This window comes from Belonocnema kinseyi, chromosome 2 (assembly GCF_010883055.1).
Source record: "Belonocnema kinseyi isolate 2016_QV_RU_SX_M_011 chromosome 2, B_treatae_v1, whole genome shotgun sequence".
NCBI lineage: Eukaryota > Metazoa > Arthropoda > Insecta > Hymenoptera > Cynipidae > Belonocnema > Belonocnema kinseyi.
Genome location: NC_046658.1, coordinates 183198597 through 183209823, shown reverse-complemented (window position 1 = coordinate 183209823; position 11227 = coordinate 183198597). Strand labels below are relative to the sequence as shown.

Genomic DNA, 11227 nt, shown 5'->3' with positions numbered 1-11227 from the left:
TAATATTGAAAACTGAATTGAATCTTACAAATGCCCAGCTTCTGATATTCTAGAATTTTAAATTTCCATGACATAATAAAATTACAAGTTAACATTAAAACTGATTAGAAAACTTTTTCTAAAATGAAAAATGAATTGACATATTTTAAATAAAAACCTTTCGAAATACATAGTAATTTTAAATGGGAAACGTTAAGAATAAAAAAATGTATAATTCCAAACGTTAAAACTAAAAAAATTGCGAACGTCACTTAAAACTGAACAAAATTTTAGGCAACAAAAATTGGGTTATTAAAACTTTTTTATACTCAAACACTTAAAAATTTCAATTATTGGAAGTAAATTAAAATCGCTGAAAAATTAATAATTTTCAAGTTGCCAACAATACTTTCCAAAATCTAAACAATTTAATTTTAATTGAAAATTAAAACCTAAGAAAGGAAAAAATTAAAAATTTAGTGTCGTCATTAAAAAATGGTAACAATTTTCTAATATGAATCGGAAAATTTTGAGATTTTAAACATAAAATTAAAAATGAAGATAATGTATACAAAATAAATAATATTGTTATGATTTGATTTCATTTTTTAAAAATGTAGACTTTCATGCTTTTCAATAAAAAATTTCTTTATATTTGCATCCAAAAATACTAAATTCAAAACTGACTATCAAGGCCTTTAATATAAAACTTCGAAATATTTAATAGCGAAATGGTCCTAAAGTTTTGAATTTTGAATTTAAAATAACAATATATTGAAATTTAACATTTAAAACATCCAAAAATTATGTAGAATTTAGTAAATTGAAAAGAATTCGGGGCAAAATAATACAAATAATTATTAAAAAAAAATTTTTTAATCTATTGAAATAAGTAAAATTCAGTAAATTTACAAGAATTCAAGTGAATTGAAAAAATCAGAAAAATTCCAAAGAGTTTAAAAGAATTCAGAATGAATTCAAATAATAATTGTTAATCTCTTCAAATCTTTGAAACCTTACAAAATACCTCGTAACTCGTAAATATATTCTATGAAATCCACTGAAATATTATAAAATCCAGTTAACCAAATTATTAAAATTGATAAAAAAAATTCCTTGGAATATTTTTAAATTCCCTAAAATATTTCAAATAAAAAGCTCTTGAAAATGCCTTAAATTTTAGAAGCTTTAAAAATTCCCTAAAATCTTAAAAAATTCCAATTATTGAAATATATTTAAAATTTCTCGGAACATTTGAAGATACCCTGAAATATGTCAAAAGATTTCAGGCCAAACTTTCCATTTAAAAAAGTGAATTAGTTTTCCACTAAAAAGAACAACAAATTTTGAACCAAAGTGATGAATTTGCAACAAAAACATGGATTTTTAACAAGAGAGTTTAATTTGCAATAAAGTAGTTTTATTTTAAACCAAAAAGATCAATTTCCAAATAATATTGTGACCAATTAACTGGAATACTTAAATTTTCCATGAAAAATATGAAGTTTCAAAACAGAATATTATTTTTGTAAAAAAGAAGATCATCTTTCAACAAAATACATGAATTTTCAACGAAATAGTTACATTTAGAACTAAAAAAGATGAATTTGTAACTATAAATGGAATAGTTAAATGTTCGTAAAAAAATTAATAAAAAAAAATTGTCAACAAAATTGTTGATGAATCTTTGACTGGAAATAGTTATATTTTTAAACAAAAATATGAATTTTCAACTAAATGAGATGAATTTCCAAATTAAGTGACAGAGCATTCAATTAAAATATGTACATTTTCAATTCAAAACTTAATAATTTTAAAACAAAAAAGTCTTCTAAAAAGTTACATTTATAAACAAAGTGATGAATTTTTAACTTAAACAATGAATCTTCAACTAAAATAGTTGAATTTTTAACAAAAAATCTAAATTTTAAAATGATATTATGAATAAATAATTGAAAAATTTTAATTTTCAACGACAAAAAGATCAATTATGCCTTAAAACATTGAAAAGTAAAATTTTGAGTTAAAAAAAACAACTAATTTTCAGCCAGAGATGAATTATCAACTAAAATGATAGAATAGTCACTTAGAATACTTGTTTACATTTTCAATTTAAAAAAAAACAACAAACTTTGAACCAAAGTTAAATTTTTAATCAAAGTGATGAATTTTTAACAAAGATTAATTTTTACCAAAGAATAATATAATATATTATACAAAATATAATTTTTTAACAAAACAGTTGAATTTTCAATAAAATAATTCAATTTTAAACCAAGGTGATGAATTTTCAAACAAAAATTATAAATCTTAAAATTAGATGGTCAAATTTTGAACCAAAAAGGTGAATTTTCAACTAAAACGATAAATATTCAACTGGAACTCTTGATTTTCAAACAAAACGATGAATTTTTAATCAAGATTAATTTTCAAATAAAAAGGTTAATTTAATACCAAAAAATACCATTTTTAACAAAACACGTGAATTTTTAATTAAAGAAAACAAATTTTCAACTAAATAGTTAAACTTTGTGTTAAAAAAGATCAAGTAACGAAAAAATAAAAATTGTTAACCGAAACTTAAATAATTAAATTTAATGTTGCAAAAATGAATGTTTAACAAAATCGATGAATTTTCAACTATATTTAATGGAATTTCCTATTGGAATAAGTTGAATTTTTAGTTAAAAAAATTACTTTCCCAAAAAAAAAATAACTTTCCACACAAAAAAATATTGTGAAACTGATGAATTTTTAAATAAAATTGTAAATATTTAACTTGAATACTTAAAGTTTCAATCAGAAAAATGAATTTTTTAATCAAAAGAATCATTTTTTAACCAAAAATTAAATTTGTAGTAAAAAAATAGATGCTTAAACAGAGATGAATTTTTAACTAAAATAATGGATTATTCAACTGAAATAATAGTTAAATTTTCAATTAAAAAATAATAAGGTTCAACTAAAATACAGTCAAAGAAAAAACATGTTCTCAATCGCTCATTTTTCAACCAAAGAAATGAATTTTTAATTATAACGACGAATCTTCAACAAACAAAAATAATAATAATTTTTAGGAAAAAAATTTTAAAACAACTAATATTATTTCCAGCCTAAAAATTGAATTTTGAACTAAAATCATAAATAATTAACTAGAATAATTGCATTTTTAACCGAAAAGAATCATTTTTAAATAAGAAGATTAACTCTCAAACAAAAAGATAATTTTCTAAAAAAAAATCTTTTTCTTTACAATATAGTCGAATAAATATTTTTTGTTTACATATTAACCAATTTTTTTGGTTGTAGATATAATTATTGTATATAAAAAACTTAGTTTCGGGTTGAAAATTTAAGTTTTTTGTAGAAAATTTGCAGTTTCGGCTCAAAAATGTAACAATTGGGTAGAAAATTTATGTATTTTGTCTTGTTTTTTGGTGGAGAATCAATATTTTAAAATTAAAAATTCGTTTTTTGTGACTTTTCAAAGATAATGAAAAAAAAAATTGGACTATTTTGTTGCAATTTTAACTGTTAAATGAAAATTCGTCATTTTGGCTTAAAAATTCAAAAGTTGATCAAATTAAATTTGTTTTCTTGATTTGAATTTCTCTCAATAAAAATTTAACTACTCTATTTTGTTGTAAAAATTGGTATTTTGTTATTTAAAAATTAAACTTTTTAGTTTGAAAAATTGTCAAATGAAAAAAATATAAAACGAAAAATAATTAAATAAAATGTAGACTAACGCCAAATACAATGTATTGAGTAGAAAGTTTATGTAATTTGTTGAAAATTTGCCCTTTTTGCTAGAAAATTAATCTTCTTGGTTGAAAATTCAATTATTTGATTGAAAGTTTATGCATTTGTAGAAAATACATTCTCTTTGGTAGAAAATTGATTTTTTGGTGTTAAAAGTCAAGTATTTTCGTGAACTATTTTGTATAAAGTTAAACTGTTATGTAGAGAATTCAACTATTTTGGACAAAATTAATCTGTTTTGTAGAAAATTAATTTGTTTTTAGATTGAAAAATTTAATTCTGCTCAAAGGATTACTTTTGGTTAAAAATTGATCTCTTTTTAATTGAAAAATACAACTATTTAGTTAAAAAAATTTAGAAACGAAAAAATATAAACTAAAAATGAAGCAAATAAAATTTCGACTATCCTCACATTTTTGGTTTAAAATACTTATTTGAAAATGCACGTAATTTGTTGAAACTTCCTGCTTTTTGCTAGAAAAATAATCTTCTGGGTTGAAAATTCAACTATTTGATTAAAAGTTTATGCATTTCGTTCAAAATTCATCCTTTTGGTTGAAAATTGGACTCTTTTTTATTTGAAAATAGTTTATTTAGTGCAACTTCTTTCAAAATATTAGAAAAATAGTGTCATTGTTTAAAAAAATCCTAGACACAGGCATTATCATTTATAATAACATTTTTGTATTAAAACACAGTAAACCAAATATAAAATTTGATAATATGCTTGTACTCATAAAATGCAGAAGTTTCCTAAAGAGGCCACAAAGAGACTTATCAGCAAAAACACAAGAACATGCTGTGACTGTCCTCGAAACCTCGATTATTCTCTTGTCTAATGCTCGTCAAATAGTTGTTAATAAATTAATTTTCTCTATGAAAAGAAATTCAAATTACTTGAGTTAAAAACACGAAGTCTTAAAAACAAACTTGTGTTCTTTATTATTAACAAAACAACAAAAACCTCTTTCCCACTATTGACAAAGACGACACAGCTAAATTCTTATCAATTGATTAACTACGTGAAACTGCATTTACAGCTGTTGTCACAATATATCGACATTTTGCCAAAGAATATATTGCAAACGTAAAATTTTATGCAATAGAACTAAAAAATTTTAAAGCTGAAATTAAATTAGCTTACGAGGTAATTCACAAAATACGTGATAAAAAAATGCATGGGAGTAAAGTTCAAAGCCCTCGTCTCATGATATAGACCTTTGATAAGATTATTTTTTTGTAAATATTTTTTTTTGTTATTCATTCATAAACTTCAGTCAGCTCAAGGTGGCAGTTTTTACTGATTTTAATATTTAAGTTGCAAATATACTTTGTTATTAAATATTCTTTTTGCCATCTACTGTTTATAATTTGAAAAGTTGTTTGAAAACTCGAATGTTTTTGTTGAAAATTCAACTATTTAGTAGAAATTTGAACATATATTTGTTGAAAATGCGTAACTTTTTATTGAAAATTAATTCTTCATAATGACAACTTTACTATTTCATTTTTGGTTCAAGATTCATCTTTTTTGGTAAAAAATTAAAGTTCTGTGTTAAAAATTCATCTCTGTGATACAAAAGTTATTTATTTGGTTAACAATTAATTATTTTGTCGAGAAATCAACTTTTTTGGTAGAAAATTTATCTTTTTCTGCTGAGAATTAACTTTTTGGTTAAAAGTTAATTTTTTTGCTGAAAATTCGACTGATTTGTAAAAAAATCGTATTTTTAACTTGAAAATTCAACACTTTCCTAACAAATTCATCTTTTTAGTTAAAAAGTCAAGTATTTTGTTAAAAATTCGTTTTTGTCCGTTAAATCTGTTTTTTTTTTAAATTAATTTTTTTTTCTATTTGTTAAAACATCAACTATTACATTGGTAAAAATGTTACTTCTTGACTGGAAATTACACTACTTAAAAGATCATCCTTTTTGTTAAAGTTTTAACACTTTAGTTCAAAATCAGTTTCTTTTGTTGTTAAAAATTAATTTTTCAACTTAAAATGTACCTATTTTGTTAAATTAATTTCCTCAGAGTTCATATTTTTTCTTAAAGTTGCAACATTTTAGTTCAAACTTAGTTTCATTTCTTGTGAAAAAAAATAATTTTTTTAAACTGAAAATTCATCTGTTTTCCTGAAAAAATCAACTAATTGTCAAAAAATGCAATTTTTTTGTAGAAAATTAATATTCTCAAATTTTTTAATTGATCGCTTTCCGTATCAAAATTCAATTTTTGGTTTTGGAAATTCTACAATGTGGTAGAAAATTAATCTGTTTGGTACAAAATTAGGCTCTTTTGAAATTAATTCTTTTTTTTTCTCTTGAGAATTAATTATTTTACTTAGAAACCTTACTAGTACATATTTTTTTCAGAATTCAACTTTTTAATAAAATATTTTTAGAAACGAAAAAAAATAAAATAAAATAAAAATTAATTATATAAATTTTTTTGATAAAAAATTTAATTTTTCACACAAGATTCGTATTCTCGACTCGAAAATTCAACATTTTGGTAACAACAAATTTGTTGAGATTCAATCAATTTTGTCAGTTAAAAATGAAATTTCTTGGTTGAAAGTTGAAGCCGTTTCCTCAGTTCCTTTTCTTAAATTTAAATATTTGATTAAAAATTTCTAAATTTTGTTGAGAATTAAAGTTTTTTGGTAACAATCAATTTTATTGTTAAAAATTCGACTGATATGTAGAAAATTCAACATTTTGATGCCATTTCTTTTTCCTTTAACGAAAATTAATTTTTCTGAATTCTAAATATAATTGTTTTTTGTTAAACCTGTATTTTATTTTCAATTAAAACTCTTTTTTGTTTAAATACCAACTAATACATTTTTCGTGGAAAATTTGTTCGTTAAAAATGCATTGGTTCGTTTTGTTCATCAAAATTAATTTTTTAACCGAAATAATTAAATTAATTATAACAAATAAATTACCTTTCACTCTTGAAAAAAAACTAATTTATTGGAAATTCTTCTTTTTTTTTTGTCCAAAAATTAATCATTTTAGTTGAAACTTTAACTATTTGATTAAAAATGTACATAATTCGTTACGAATTGTTATTTTTTGGTAAAAAATTCATCTTATTTAAAAATTGATTACTTAACTATTTTGTTTAAAAAATCGACCTTTTTGGGTCAATTTAACTATTTTTTAATTTAAAATTAACATATATTCTTAATTAAAATATGAATTATTACATTTTTTTCAAAATTTAAACTACTTTTTTAATGCATAAGAAAAAAATCGGACCCCCGATTTCCGATTTTAAAAACTAGAAATATCAAATGACTTAATTGCTGAGAAAAATAAAGAGTACGCGTAGTTCACAGAGTAATAATTAATCGTATAATGAAGGAGCAGATATGTAAATTAGACATAAATAGACATCAGAGATAAAAAAAATGACAGGAATGGAATTTTTCTTTATTATCTAAGCCCAGAAACATACCGAATTTATTGATTGAAACCGTTTTCCACTTATTAGGGAATAGGGACACGTAAATCCATATTCCACACAACACAGCGGAAGTGTGGCGAAAAAAGATGTCTACTATCAAAAGCACAATGTGTGATCCAAATCACAAAAAAGTACGCAGTATAAGTCACTTTTCACAACTTTACGACCAAAAAACGGACTAAATAACAAGCTCGAAACACTCTCAGCGGATAATGGAAAATAACGATATTTTAATAAATAATCATTACCTCGACACAATGGCACCTGGCGTCTTCTTCAACGCTCAATGTTCGCACTTCTTGCTTCTGCTCCAAAAAAATTACTAAACGTAATCAGAATTTCACGAAATTGTAACCATTAAAAAATATTACAAGTGAAATTATTAAAACTGATTCGGGACTACGTTACATTAAACAGAAACTGATAAATAATATTGCACAATAAAGTGCTTACGCTTCTTTCTCCTACGAAATTGCTTGGACTTCGAGAAATGCAAAATGGCGCGAGGGGGCACGCAGAACCGGAAGGATACGCGCAGTAGTGCGCCATTTTTGTGCGCAGGGCGGGAATATTGAATTATTGAATAGTATCGTTCGCGTGACGTCGGCCAGCAAGATGGCTGTACGTCGAGGGACAAAGAAAACCCAGTGCATGGTACTAAACTTTATTTTTTATCATCATTAAACAAAATATTTTTTACAATTAATACATTAGGTAATTTTTTTAAGCTACTTGATTAAACAGGGTGTTTACGCTACCTGGAAAACCTGGAATTGTATCTCTTTAGTTTAACGTTGATTTTTGAATGTAAAAATTAAACGATTCAATTTTTATTTACAATATTATCTTTTTGAGTCAAAAATTTTAATTGAAAATTAATCGTTTTAGTAGAACATGAATTTTTTTTACAATGAATTCCACTATTCAATTTTTGGTTAAAAAATTACTTTTTTGGTTGAACTATCTTTTCTTTAATTGAGCATTATTTTTTTAACTAAAAATTCACCTATTCACTTTTTGTTTAAAAATGTATTTTTTTTTTAGTTAAAAATTAAACCTTTTTGGTAGAAATAAATTTTCTTAGTTGAAAATTCATTGTATTGGTTAAAAGTTAATCACTTTGATAGTGTAACTATTTTTTAAAAAATTAGATTCATTTATTGAAATATATGTTTTTTTTTGTTTTGAGTAAAAATTGAACTATTCCAATTGAAAATTAATCTCTTTAATTAAGCGTTAATTTTCTTAACGATAAATTTGAGTATTCAATTTTTTGTTGAAAAATGGCTTCTTTTAGTTGAAAATTCGTCTTTTTGATGGAAATTATTCTTCTTGTTCGAAAAGTCATCTTTTTCCTCAAAAATTCGATGAATTCAATGGTCGATTCTTTATTTTAGTTAAAATTTCATCGTTCTAGTTGAAAATTTAATACTTTGTTTGATAGGGTAACTATTTTTTTGAAAATTAGTTTCATTTGCTGACATTCATGTTTTTCGTTTACTAAAATGTAAATATTCCAATTGAGATTTCCATCATTTACTTGAAAATTAATTTTATAACAAAAAATTTAGCTATTGAATTTTTGCTTAAAAATGACTTTTTTTGTAGAAAATTCATCAGCTTGGTAGAAATGATTCTTTTTGGTCAAAAAGTCATATTTTTCGTTTAAAATACAATAATTACAATTGAAGATTCTTCATTTTAGTTGAAAATTAATCGTTTTAGTTGAAAATGTATCACTTTGAGAGGTTAAATATTTTTTGGGAAAGCAGTTTTATTTGTTGATATTTATGTTTTTTTTTACTAAGAACGTAAATATTCCAATTGAATATTCCATCAATTTACTTGAAAATAAATTTTTAAAAAATGTAACTATTCAATTTTTTGTTGAAAATTGTTTCCTTTATTTGAAAATTCATCATTTTTAGTAAAAAATAATCTCCTGAGTATAAAAATCAACTTATTAGTTGAAAATTCAATAATTCCAGATAATGATTGATCATTTTAATTGAAAATTTATCTCTTTAGTTGAACATTTAATTTTTTGAAATTAAATTTAACTATTAAATTTGTTATTAAAAAAATAATTTTTTTGTTAAAAATTCTTTTCTTTGATTGTACATAAAACTATTCAATTTTTGGTTGAAAAATTACATCATTTATTTGAAAATGCATCTGTTTTGGTAGAAAATTCAATTATTCTAGTTAATGATTGATCATTTTAATTAGAAATTAATCTTTTTAGTTGAACATTAACTTCACCTATTTTTTTCATACGACAGGCCGTGTTTTAAACTTTTAGCATACCAAAATTTACCAGTTTTTTTAGTCTCCAGAAATATCATTTATATTTTTAAATTCAAAACATGAAAAATAAACAAAAATTATAATTCAAAGTATTAAAAGCGCACTTTCTGAATCAATGAATTTGATACGCAACAATTCTTTGAAAAATTAAAAACGCAGAAGCTGAATACTTTATTTATTTGAAAATGCATATTTTTTGGTAGAAAATTCAATTATTCTAGTTATTGAGTCACCATTTTAATTAAAAATTAATCTCTTCAGTTGAACATTAACTTTTTGAAAGTAGATTTAACTATTCAATTTTTGGTTGAAAAATAACTTTTTTCATTTGAAAATTCATTTTTTTTGGTAAAAAATAATCTTCTGAGTTTAAAAATGATCTTTTTAGTTGAATATTCAATTATTCTAGTTAATGATTGATCATTTTAGTTTAAAATGAATCTTTTTAGTTGAGAATTAATTTTCTTAACGCTAAGTTTAACTATTCAGTTTCTGATTAGAAATTACTTTTTTTATTTGAATATTTCTCTTTTCGGTGAAAATCATTCTCCTTAATCGAAGCGTCATATTTTTCCTTGAAAATTCGATAATTCCAATTGAAGATTCGTTATTTTAGTTGAAACTTTATCGTTTTAGTTCAAAATTAAACACTTTGTTTACTAATGTAACATTTGTTTGAAAACTAGTTTCATTTGTTGAAATTTATTTATTTTTTATTACTAAAAATGTAAATATTCCAATTCAAAATTCCATAACTTCATTTGAAAATGTATTGTGTTAACCAAAACATTTAACTATTTAATTTTTGGTTGAAGAATTACTTTATTTATTTGAAAATTCATCTTTTTTGGTAAAAAATAATCTTTTTGGTTGAAAATTCAATTATTCTAGTTAATGATTGATTGATTGATTGATTAATTCGTAATTTTGGTAGAAATAATTCTTCTTGATCAAAAAGTCATATTTTTCGTTAAAAATTCAATAATTAGAATTGAGGGTTCTTCATTTTAGTTGGAAATTAATCGTTTTAGTTGAAAATTCATCACTTTGCTTGATAATGAAACTATTTCTTTGATAATTAGGGTCATTTGTCGATGTTTATTTTTCTTAACTGAAAATTAAACTATTCCAATTGGATACTCTATCATTTTATTTGAAAATTAAGTTTTTAAACAAGAATTCAACCATTCAATTTTTGGTTGAAAAATTTCTTTTTTAGTTAAAAATTCATGTTTTTGGTACAAATTAATCTTCTTAGTTAAAAATTCACCTTTTCGGTTTGAAATTCAATTATTCTAGTTAAAGATTCATGATCTTAACTGAAAATTAATATATTTAGTTAAACATTAATCTTCGTAACACAAATTTCAGCTATTCTATTTTGGGTTGAAAAATGACCTTTTTCATTGCAAATTCATTTTTTTGGTAGAAATTAATCTTCTTGGTTTGAAAATTCGTCTTTTTTGTGAAAACTATACATCCTGGTCAAAAATTCATCGTTTTGGTTCAAAATTTAATTATTTTGGTTAAAGCTTAGGTATATTAGTTGAAAAGTTATCTCTTTGGTTAACCATAAATTTATTTTCTTAAAAATTTAACTGTTCAATTTTTAGTTTAGAAATTATATTTTTTAGTTTGATATTCAACAAAAAATGAAATTTTAGTTTCTATGATGAATCTTCAACTAACCTTATTCAATTTT

General features: G+C 22.7%; 1 protein-coding gene across 1 annotated transcript in view; it reads right to left on the bottom strand.

The window, feature by feature from the left end:
• The window catches only part of LOC117167309 (RNA-binding protein 5-like), a 35794-nt gene extending 28089 nt beyond the window's left edge, over positions 1–7705 (bottom strand). The window contains exon 1 of the mRNA XM_033352146.1: positions 7467–7705. The gene's annotated coding sequence lies outside the window, so the exon portion shown is untranslated. The remainder of the gene's footprint in view (positions 1–7466) is intronic.
• Between the last annotated feature and the right edge of the window lie 3522 nt (positions 7706–11227).